Here is a 12,067-nt window from a genome sequence, read left to right on the forward strand (position 1 = left end):
CCCACGGTAGGAGACAGGCACTCTCAGCACAGGGAGTTTTTCCAACTCTTCCCCACGTTGCTCTGTCAGAGCACCTCTCAGCTCCACTGGGTGTTCAGCCCAGCCCCACTCCAGGACCTCTCTGCTGGGCTCTCCCAGTCACCTGCACTGGCACAATGGGAAGGGTGCAGGGAGCATGTGTGAAACCAAGGAACCTCCTCAGTCTCCAACATGTCAGGGTGTGGGGGTCCATATGATCCACCACCCTTTTTGCTGGTTGTTTTTCCCCTTGAACTTTGCTGGTTTCCTGTAGGCACCAGAGGTGTCCCACCAGCCTTTCTCTGAGCCATGGCCCATCTGTGATATCCAAGAGCAAAGGGGCTGAATGTGTGGGGGTCCTGCACATCAGAGACCCCCAGCTGGCATCTGTCCCTGCTTAGAAAGATGAAGATTTCTTTGCCAGAGAGGGTATTGTGAAACAACGGCTGTGCCGGGAGTAAGAGGGTGGAGCCAACGGGAAGCACACCTGTGGGTTAGATATGGAGTGTGAGCCTGAATTTTCAGAAGTAAACTCTGGGTCACGGTTTTGGGAGATGCTGGGGTTGGGTTGGTATTTTCCTGTTTGTTTTCTTCCATTGCAGCTCTAGGTCTTATTCAAGAGGTCTGAATTTCTGAAGGGGGGTGCTTAGCCTGGCTCCAAGCCTGTGTTCCTAGTGATGGTGATGGAAAACCTTCCTGTGACCTTAAACACCACTGGCTTTCCAAAGCCTAAGCCCAGCAAAGCCATATGTGGACCATTGTGTGATACCTCCCAGTGCATCCCAAGGGAAGAGAGAGAGAGAGAGAGAGAGAGCCCTCTCCTGACTACCTGGTGCAGGGATTTGGAGGGAAACAGAAGGCAGTAGTCATGCTGGGCACTGACCCAGCCACTGAGCCCAGAGCCAAGGTGGTGTGAGCACTGTGACATGAGGGCAAAAGGCAGACCTGCCCTGTGTGAGCAAGTAACACAGGCTGTGGGGACATTCAGTTGCCTTTTGGCTGTTTGCCTATTACAGGGCTCATCTAGGAGGGAACTTGTGTTTTTTGCAGTGTTCCCTGGTGCAGTAATATGGGCTGTGACACAGTTTGTCCACCGGCACACGCAGCAAACAACCTGACTGTTAGTCCTGGAGTCCTGCCCGGCAGCCGGTGCCGAGCACTGCTGCCATCCCTGTGGGATGGGGACCCACACCTACCACAGGAGGAGGTATCTTTTCAGCTGAAGGAAGCCCAGAGGCTGCTTTTGGGGCTACAGCAGCTGAGCAGGTGCCACGGTGATGGTGGGAGCCTCCTTATTGATGGGTTTGCTGCTCATCTTCATCTGAGGCTGTTGCGCCATCACAGCCAGCAAGTCAAACATTGCAAGGAGGTCCCTCTACTCCTTCCTGGGTCAGCTGCTGTTGAATCACTCAATATTTGTTCTGTCTTTATGGCCCTTCTTATCAGAGCTTTTTACTATTTCACCCTTCCACTTCCTGGCAGACCAGGGTTCATGTCCTGACCCATCAGCATTCCAAGCTCTGTTTGCAGACTTCCAGGGTTTCCATCCCATCCCTCTGAGCTGGGCGGGCTCAGTATCCCCACTGCCTTCCTAGGCATGTGTCAGGGCTGACTAAGGGCTCTGCCTCACTGTCCCAGGGCAATTTAGCTGCAGCACTCAGCACATTTCTGCTACCTGCCCACCCCAGTTATATCTCTCCCAGGACAATTCTTCCCTCCACAGCATCCTGAAAGCTCCTCAGTGTGCTCTGGTGTCTGGGGTGTGAGGTGAGAGCATCCCAGAGGCCCAACCTGTCCTGAAATGAGCCTAAACACCATTCATCTGGGCATGCTTGGTGCCTCATTTTCCTCAGGTCAAGAGGGATGGGGTCCTCAGGAGGATGATTCATGGCTGCCCTCCTCAGGTTCACAGGCCATCCCAGCAGGACCGTGCCCAGATTTTGGATGTGACCCTAACCCAGGTGATACCACACAGGGAGCTTCCAGCTGCCCTTGGGGATGGCAGGTGGGTGCAGCTATTCCTGTGCACTGCCAAGGCTGGTGTGTGGAGCAGATCTTTCCAGAGCCATGAACACACCCCAGGAGCATCCAAGAGCTGCCTTCAGGGCTTGGGTCTGACAGGAGGTCACAACTCTTCCCCCCTGCCCCACACCGCAGTGTTGGCTACCCTCCACAGCCATGAGGGAGCCTGAGCAGGGTGAGGCTCCCTACCTGTGGCATCAGTTCACTGTGCCCATGTGTTTATGCTCCAGCTGATTAAAGCTTCAAGCGAGGCAATTACGGGATGTAGGATGTGCTAGGATGTCACAGTTTGGGGAGACAAGGTCCTCAGTCTTGTTGGAGAGTATCTAGGAGTGTATTTGTGGCTCGCTTCTGTGCCTTCCTCACACTGCCTCATACCCAGCCTGAGCCACTGGATCACCTTCACGGGATGGTGATTTCCAGTAGTGGTTCAGGGTGGTCAGCAGTGGCCTGAAGGGATTTGTTTTGTCCCTGACATAGCAGTGTCTTCCCTCCCTGGCAAGGAGAATTGAAGCAGCTGGAGAGCCTGGCCCTATGTGTCCAGGGAAAATTAGACCCTGGAAAGCCACAGCCAAGTGGGCTTTGCTCTTAGAGTTCACTCCAGTTTCATTTTCAAGGACTTTTCTCAATTTGAACTAATGAAATATATTCTCTAACAAGGATAGATAAACCCAGCTTGTCACTGTAGCATTGAGCATCCCTCTCACATCTCAGGGCTTCTTTTCTTTTTTGATATTGGTTTTATATGGAGTTTTCATAGAATCACAGAATGCTTTGGTTTGGAAGGGACCTTAAAGATCATCTCATTCCAACCCTCTTGCCATGGGCAGGAACACCTTCCGCTAGACCAGGTTGATTAGAGCTCCATTCAAACTGGCTTTGAACACTTCCAGGGATGGGGCAGCCACAGCTTCTCTGGGCAACCTGTGCCAGTGGCTCTGTACCCGAAGCATTCTCTTTTAAGCATTTTCTTTCTTTCTTTCTTTCTTTCCTCCTCAGAAACCAGTTGCCTGTGTGCCTTCTGGATGAATCCAGCTTTTCTTATTGCTCCCCCACCTTCCCATCTCCTGGAGCTAGACAGAGGTTGAGACATGGTATTTATGTGCATATGCATGTTGTATATGCAGAGATCCTCTATTAATGTTAAACACGCTTTGATCAGAAAAGTAATGACTCCCCTGGCATGAATTGCTTCGCAAATTTTCTCTTTTGTGGAGAGAAGCTCCTTGGCTTGAGCTTTTCCGTCCTAACAGGAACAAGTTGTATCTGATGAACAAACCTTGCTGCTTTCACTCACAAAGCAGTAATTTACTCTCCAAGAAGCGATATCCCAACTTATCATCCCCCCAGCACCGTTTATTCAGCAGCGCACTCAGCCGGGAGGACAATGTGGGATGCAAGCCGTGGGGTTGCTATCTGCTCTGCACCATCTGGCATGACTTTCCCCTTCTTGGTGTATTTTAGGACACATAAACTAGCGGGGAAGTGTTTTTCTTCGTGTGAGGAAATTCAAGTCACCACATTAACCAAATTTGCCCCACAGAATACCAGCTACAGCTCCCAGTAGATCCAGTGGAAAATAATTGTAGCCCAGCGAATTCCTCTTTGGTCCATACAGCTGCAAAGCCGTAAAACACCTGGATGTTTCCCTGCACAAAGCTCCTGTAAAGGCTTCCTGCAGCCTTGACTCCTCGCCAGCCCAGCCTCCCAGGCTGACTGAGCCCAGCCAGGGCTTTCCAAAAAAAATCTTGTCAAAACCTCCACAGTTTCTCTGGTTTGTGTTTTGTGCAGCGCTCTGATGTGAAAATATTGATTCTGGACTTTAAAGCAGCTGCTTTGTATATTTGACCAATTCAGTGGTACCAAAGTTTGGCCTGAGCTGTCCTTATCTGGTCCTTTTTTATCTTTCTAATGCAGCCTTAAAAGCACAGGAGGTATTGACATTAGGAAGAGCCAAATATAACAATGATGCAGCATAAATCCTATACCCAGGCAGTATTGTCTGTCTTGGCTACATGTAGCTTTTATTTTTTCTTTTACCCTCCAGATTCAAAATGGAAAATTTTAAAAGGCCATTTCAGGAGAATTTTAAGCATATATGCAGAAACAGGGAAAAGTCAGGCTGATTGAAAAAATACAAAAACCCCCAAGCCTTTAGCTGAAGAAGAGTAGGTTTAGCTTGGATATTGGGAAGAAATTCTTCCCCATGAGGGTAGTGAGGCGCTGGCACAGGGTGCCCAGAGAAGCTGTGGCTTCCCTATCCCTGGAAGTGTTCAAGGCCAGGTTAGCTGGGGCTTTGAGCAACCTGGTCTAGTGGAAGATTTTTCCTGTGCTTGGCAAGGGTTTGGAACTAGGTGGTCTTTAAGGTCTCTTCCAAGCCAAACCATTCTATGATTCTATGAGTGTTTGCAGTACCACAGTGTTTCTGTAGGCAATCTGGGAGGTGCTGAGCTCAGCCCATTGCTCCCCTCAACGCTGATGGAGCTTCGCTCAAGGCCAGACCCCGCCTCACCCCTTGGTTCCAATTATCTGCTGATACATCTGCAGCCCATGGTGAGGGACTTGGTACAGAGGCCATGGGGCCAAATTCCTATTTAGTGTGAATTAACATTCTGTGAGCATTGACCCCTCTCTGGCAGGGCATAATTTATCCCATGGCAGGGGCTTCACCTCCAGCTATTGCTTAGCTTTCTTCCAGGATCTTTGCAAAAGGCACATCCTGGTCTCTGTTGTCTCGTAGAGACCAAGGGCTGCCCAGGCCTTGGTGATTTCAGTCTGTCCCCAGAGGACTGGGGTGTCAGGCCAGCTGGGAGGCTGGGGAACTGCATCCCTGCTTTGCATCTCTGACAACCTGCAGCTGCTTTAATTATACTGTCTACTTCCCTCCTCCCAGGCCTTGCAATCAGCAAATGAAGGCAAGTGAAAGACATAATCAGCTGTGTGTGGCTTTACAGCCTGCTCTGTCTTTCAGGCTGGCTGCAGCTGGAGCCATGCACAGGGAGAGGGGAGCCTCCTCCTGCACCCTCCCAGCCTCTGCCTTTCCCAGGGTTTGATTGAGACAGGGCACGGCTTCAGTCCCAAATCCGCCCTGCCAGCACTGAGGTATTTTTAATGTTCTCATTATATCTGTTAATAACTTGAGGAAATGAGACTCAAAGCATGCTGGTCACAGATGGCCCTGCCCAGAGATTTCTGTGTCTAGGGGTTTTAAGCAATTTCTGAGCACAAACCTTTCCATGGGGTTGAAGCTGAAATGATTTGTTACAAGGAGCTGGAGCGCATCCTGTGCTCACAGTCCAGTAGGCCCCAGTCAAAACTCTTTTTCATTTGGTTAACGTGAGCCCAGCTTGTGCTTGTGCCTGCTCCGACTGGGATTCAGGTGGGAGCAGGGTTTGGAGGTTGTCTGGCCCCATTGTGGCACCCCACGCTCCTCAGCCCAGCGCTGCTTCCTGCTAAGCAGTCCTGAGAGGAACTCTGGTGATGAACTGTTTTGGCAAAGCTGCAGATGACCCCACCAGCAGCTCCAAAGCCTTGCATCAGAGATCTGTTCATTAGAAAAGCCTTTGCCCTTAGTCAGCAGTGTCCCAGTGAGGTGTTATGCTGAGCCAAGCTAAAAATTTAACCCTTGGATGAAGGAGCATTGAAGATACATTTGCTCTAACTCGGAATTAGTTTTGTATCTCTGAATCAAAACCTTTCCACGACTTGGTCCCACTTGAAACTGGGCACATTGAGTAAATCTTCCTAATAACTAACACCTAACAACTGGGTGTCTATGCTGAACCATGGACACCTCCCACCACTGTATCTCCCACAGCTCTGCACTGGTAACAGGGACAAGTTGCACGAGGGCAGATGAAGAGCCAGGGGGCATTTTCTCTTCCAGCTTCCCACATGTCATACCAGCACAAGCCAGCCCAGCTCCTGCAGCCAGCTTTGAGGACAAGACACCCACTGCAGGGTCCAGCTGAGAAGTGAATGTCACCTCTCCATGGAGAGGTGAAGGCAACCTGACCTGCCCTCCAGCTCTGTGCCTGCTTGATGCCAGGGGAAAAAAAGTATTGTCCCCTTGCCACCTGCAGCCTGCTTTTATCTCCACTTGCCAGCATCCTGTTCCCTTGCTTAGTCCAAGTCTCCTTAAAAGGCCAAAAGGCAGGAGGATCAAGGGTGGGGAATTTCCTCCTGGGCATGGCTCAGTGATGCTGTGGGTTAAGTGCCTGAATGCAGCTATTTTGGAAACCAAGGAGACAGGGTGAGAGGTAAAGGGGTCTCTGCTGCCATCGATGGAGTTCATGGGGATGCTCTGGAGCTGGGGTTGATGCAGGGACTGTGCTGTCTCCCTCAGCAATTTTAGATTGGTGAAATCCCAAAACTTTCCAGGTCGCATCCTGGTGCCTTAGGTAGGTGTGTAGGATAGCAAGACTGAAGAGGTACTGGAGGTGGATCATAGACTTCCCACTGAGCCCAGTGGCAGCTTTGTGGAGAGCTAGTGGGTCTTGTGAGGCTGCAGCCCACCTCTGCATTTGGGAGAGAGGGAGGGAAAAAGATCTAGCTTTCTGTTTCCAGCCTCTTTGGCTTTCTCTCAGGGCTGGAAAATATGAAAAGAAAGTGTGGGGGAGAGGGAAGGAAAATCTTGTATAAGTGAGACACAGCGTCACCTCTGAAACTGAGAGATGATGTCTCGGTCTCATGGGAAGCTGCTGCTGCAACGGGCCTGGGTCTGATGTACACTGAGCAGCTTGGCAAAAGTGTCCTCATGGAGCATCATGGGACGCTTTTACTCTCTCCAGCTTGTTTTGAAAGGTGAGGAGCTGATCGGAGCCTGTCTAGCCCAGCTCTTCAAGCAACAGCACGGTGTGTGGCTGCGATTCAGGGCAGGTGTCACAGAACATTAAGCTCGCACAGAGGCAGTGGGGAAAGAGCTGAACTTCAGATAGCCTGCTAAGACTAAAGCAAGATCAGCTGAGAAAACTACCCTGGCTTTCCACTGCTGCCAGTACCGGCAAAAGCCGGAGACGGGGCAGTCCCGGCTCAGACAAAACAGCCCGCTGGGCTTTGTTGCCGGCTTTTGTCTGCGGGCGGCAGTTTTACGCAAGGCTGGTTCCCCACTCCCTGTAAAGCTGTGCAAAACTTGCATATCCCCACAAAACATGACAGGGTGAGCTAAGAGCTCACAGGTCACTTGAACTCGGCTCAGAGCAAAGGTGAGGGTTGTTCCTGTCCCCACATGGGGATTTAGCCTCCTGGGGCTCCACGAATACCCTGAAGTGGGGAGAGCGGGGAAAAAATCTTTGCATGGAAGAGCTCATGGAGAAGCCACAGGTGATCCAGGGTACTTGGTCAGGATAGAGGAGCAGGAGAGGGCTTGGGGGGACTTACCCTCAGAAGAGAGGCAAAAAGGTAAACTCATCAGAGTTTTTGAAGCTGTTTGTGCCCTGCCTGAGTTTGTGCTCTTGATGGGCGTCTTCCTTACGGCATTTGGTGAAAGCAAGTCTGCAAGTTGTTTAGCGGCAGTTTATTTTTAGCCGAGATGACTTGTGACAGCACAATGGTGTTGCAACACTACGGTTCTTGTTTGTGGTTCCCCGGTGCTTTGGTACAGGAGCGAGTGAAGACAGGGGCTCATTGTGCTGGAAAGTGCAGAGATGTTGCAAGAGCCGGTTCCCTCCCAGGGAGGCAGAGAAAAGACCTGCAAAAGCAGAAAGAAGGAAGTGGAGTTGGCCTCCTGTGCAGCCTGATGCAAATCCATGCTGCCCTGGACCTGGGTCCTCATTCCAGCCCCACAGACACACTGTGGTTGGAGCCACCTACCCCAACCCCATGTGCCCCAGCACAGCCAAGTGCTGCACAAACCACCCGTGGACCTTCTTCAGGGGGCTGGAGATGAGAGGCTCCTGCCACAGGTTACTCCTCCTTCCAGCTCTCTTTCCAGCCTTGGTGTTTCTTATGGTCATTAAGGGTTTTCACATCTGCTTTGTTTTCCCCTCCGTCCCCTCCATGAGTTTGAACCACACCTCTAAAATAGTTGTTCTAACTCCAGCAACATCGTTGCAGCTGCATGAAGTGGCTGCAACAGGAGCCAACACAGGGCCAGGGAGGAGACTGAGGGCCAAAAGGAAATCTAAACCTCCATCTCACTGCTGTAACTAAACCTGTCTGCCAAAAGCAGGCTTCTCAGCTCTGCTTCTCAGTTCAGCTTCTTACCCAGTGTAAGGGAAGAAACATCAGAGGAATAAGGGTCTGGCTTCCTTGGCTACTGCCCCTTCCCCTGTGCCCGTGTAAATCCATTAACCCTTGCCCAAGGTAACAGCACAGAATAAGGTACCTGATCTGCCTCTTTTCAGGCAACACAACCTGAGATTAAAGCTGTGCTAGCTTGGTACGCTGTGCTGTAAATCCCTATGTGTTGATTCCCTGTCTCCTCCTCAAGTTTTACAGGATGCCGACAGCTTTCTGCTTGTTTTATGACTTCATGGCAGTTGCTCGACACATCAATACGAGAATTAATTAATGTTGGCTACAGGGTAGGCAGCAGCTCAGGCAACCCAAGAGCAAACAAGGTCAGAATTTCAGCAACAGCCCATTTAGAGAACTTGCTGGGGCTCCAGCAGAGCAGCCTCATCTCTCCAATTTTTATTTGGATCACTGCTCTCTTGCCTTGTTTGCAAGTTCTGTCCTGTTGGCAAGGCTGCTGTGAAGCCAAACCCAGAAGAGGACGGCAGATAATTCTGCTCCGTACAGAGAATGAGGATTAGGGCAGGGATAGTATATGGCTCACAAACATACACTCACTACAAAACAATTATTGACTTAAAATCCCTTTACTGATGTCCCAACTTCCATTTGATGATGTTAAAAGGTCAGAAGGAAAATTAAAGCGGTTTTTGCCCTAATCCCTTTAAGTGCTAAATTCGTGGAAAGCAATTGAACCAACAATTTAGATTAAGGCAATAGCTTCAGATGATGGAGCAACTCCGATCCTCAAAGGATGCCTGAATGAAATGCAGCTTTTCAGAATGAAATTGGAATTGCCCTTGGCCTCCTGTTACAAAAATCCTCCCTGTTGGCTCAGTATGCAAATAATCCAAAACTGCCATGCTTATTGCAGTGTTCAGCTCTGCAACATGCCCTTTTTGAGCAGTAACAATAAATATAGGGGAAAAGAAAGATCTGTGTCAAACTGGCTCCAAATCAATCTGTTTCCCAAATAAATCATTATTGCTACTACTGGGTAGTATTTATCAGTTGATGCTGCTCTTTACAGTCCTTGGTAGGGATGAAATACTCTTTTTATTTAATTTTTTTCCAAGCTTTCTCTGGATCATCAGGGTGCATCTCCCTGATGGAGAGGAGGGATTGCCCTCCCTCTGTGGAGAGGAGCCCAGTGAGTACAAAGCACAGCCTGATGAGAGATGCAAAGGCAAAACCCAAAGAGGGCTCGAGGACAGTGTGGCTCCTTTCTTCCCTGACCCCAGGTCCCTGACCCTGCTCCAGCTGAATGCCCTCAGCTCAGGCAGGCAACAATCCAACAGGCTGTGAGATGGCAGATAGGATCTTGTACAGTTTAATTGGGTTGTAGCCAACCCTCGTTTCCTTGGTGCCTCTGTTGATAGAAGGGCTTTTACTGCACACACAAGCCTTAGCAGAGACAAAACTCACGTCTCCTCTTCTAAGAGGAGAATTGATAGATATGGCACTGTCAGCAAAATGTGTTTTCCATGCAAGGCTCTGGGTAGGAGAAGAGCCTTTCCCTGTAATCCACTTAGCAAGCAAGGGGAGGTCCTGAGGACAGGAGCCAGGTCGATGCCCTCACAACAAGGCACAGCCAGCCTGCTGGATGTCATAGAATGATAGAGGGGCTTGGGTTGGAAGGGACCTTAAAGACCCAGTACCAAACCCCCTCCAAGGGCAGGGACACCTTCCACTAGACCAGGCTGCTCAAAGCCCCGTCCAACCTGGCCTTGAACACTTCTGGGGATGGGGCAGCCACAGCTTCTCTGGGCAACCTGTGCCAGTGCCTCACCATGCTCACAGTCAAGCATTTCTTCCTAATATCCAATCTAAACCTACTCTCTTGCAGAGATACCTGGTTGTACCCCTAAAACCAGAGCACCCCTAAGTGCTAAGCTGATGACATGTCCTGTTAACTTTCTGAGGAGATGTCGCCACTGACAGGGCCACCTCTGCCCACCTTTCCACTGGGATGGAGAGGTGAATTCTCCAAAGCCCCGGTCAAAGCTGGAGAGGAGACCATGCAAGGACTAAACCATTCTGGACTTTCTCACCAAGCCCAAGGGGTGATGGGATAGTGGTGTTTGGACTCCTATTGCTCAACCCCTATAAACTGATAGTTTTACTGTTATTCCCATGTGAGATGACCCTTTGTAATCTAAAACACAACAGTTGACCATCCTGGTGAAGGAGAAAAACCCTCTTAGTAGCAGCAGTAACATGTTAAATTCCCACGTACCACTCCTAAACAGCAATTCCAGTCATCCCTCTATACCAAATCCCTTGGCTTCAATTTCCACCACCCCCCCCCTTTTTTTTTTTTTTGGAGTTTTAGATTTGCCTAGGAAATTTCTCGTCCTGAGAACAGTTCTGAGAAACATGTTTTCCATGACTGGTTCCTTCAGAAATGTTATTACTGGCCTGGGATAATTCTTATACAATAAGATTAAGTTTCTCTTGCTGGAAAATTCAGACACTAAAAATTTTTAATGTCAAAAACCAAACAAGTAAAAACAAGTAATTTCCTAAGAACATACACAATCTGGTGTTGGTAGTCTTTCATGGGAAAATGCTTCGTTCCAGTGTGTGTGTGTCTGTTTCTAAGGAAACTAATGGCAAATAGGGTGAAAGGAAAAACACACAGGATAATTACAAAGCCCCACTTATCAACCTGCTTCTAACCATTCTTTGGAGTGGTAGGCAAACATGCAAAATGCTGAACCACTCTGTATTTTTATGATGCGTTGAAGTGTGAGCTCCAAAAAAATTTTAACTCGCATCACTTCAGCATTTCCATGACTGAGCAGTGCTAGTGGTTTTGGGCAACAGCCACCATTTGGCTTTCCAGAAAGAAGTCCAAAACAGAGGACCTAGTTGGAGATACTGTGTCCTTAATCAAGAGAAGAGATGGGCAAAGGAAGGAGCGCGTGAAGTCTTACTGGATAAGTCCACCTTGGTCCTTCTCATGCACTGTGGAATATTCCCACCATGCAGCGTGTGGTGCTCCAGGGTGGCATCTTCAAAGCCCAAACAGGTTCTTGGTTGGCAGAAGGGGAACTAAGGTCCTTGAAGTTTTTCAGAGGTGATTTTTCAGGGATGCTTTAGTTGGGGTACACTCCCTGCTTCAGCCAAGCATGTGTGTTCCACGCTCCCCCTTTTCTTGCATCCCTGTCTGGAGCAGTGTGGCAACAAGAGGTGCTGGGTGTTGACACTGGGGAGCCTCTGCCATCAGCAGATGCAGGTGTTGGCAAGTGCAGGCGGGATTCTAAAAATATCCTGCGTGCTTTATTCTTGTTTCAAAGGCCATTAAGTATTTCTATGAGAGTCTTTTTCATCTTCAGCATGGAGATCTGCCTAATACTCCCACACATCCTTTATAATCCCCTGAATCTCAGGTTCCTCCATATGGAAGTAGCTGGGCTGCAGATCTGTGCAACAAAACCTTTAGGGCTGTGTGGCAGCACTGAGAAATATGGGCAATGAACCCGAATTAGTTCTCACTTCAGCTGTCTTTGCAACACTAATTCTGCTGAGTGCAGGCTCTGGGTTTACTTCCCGTATCTGTAAAGAGCACAATCAAATCCAATTACTCTTCACATGAGCATAATCCACACATGTGACTTTTTAATGCAGAATATTTAGGTCTGCTTCATAAATAGCAATGGAGTGTTGCGAGGAAGTATCAGCTCAGCCATTGGCACCTCATGGAACCCAACACACCCGTGAAAAGGCGGGAGAGACCAGCCCTAAAAACAAAAGCACATTACTTTCCTCTCGTTCCAGGTCTGCAGATGCA

Source organism: Lepidothrix coronata, unplaced genomic scaffold (assembly GCF_001604755.1).
Source record: "Lepidothrix coronata isolate B3197 unplaced genomic scaffold, Lepidothrix_coronata-1.0 Scaffold19, whole genome shotgun sequence".
In the NCBI taxonomy this organism is placed as follows: Eukaryota; Metazoa; Chordata; class Aves; order Passeriformes; family Pipridae; genus Lepidothrix; species Lepidothrix coronata.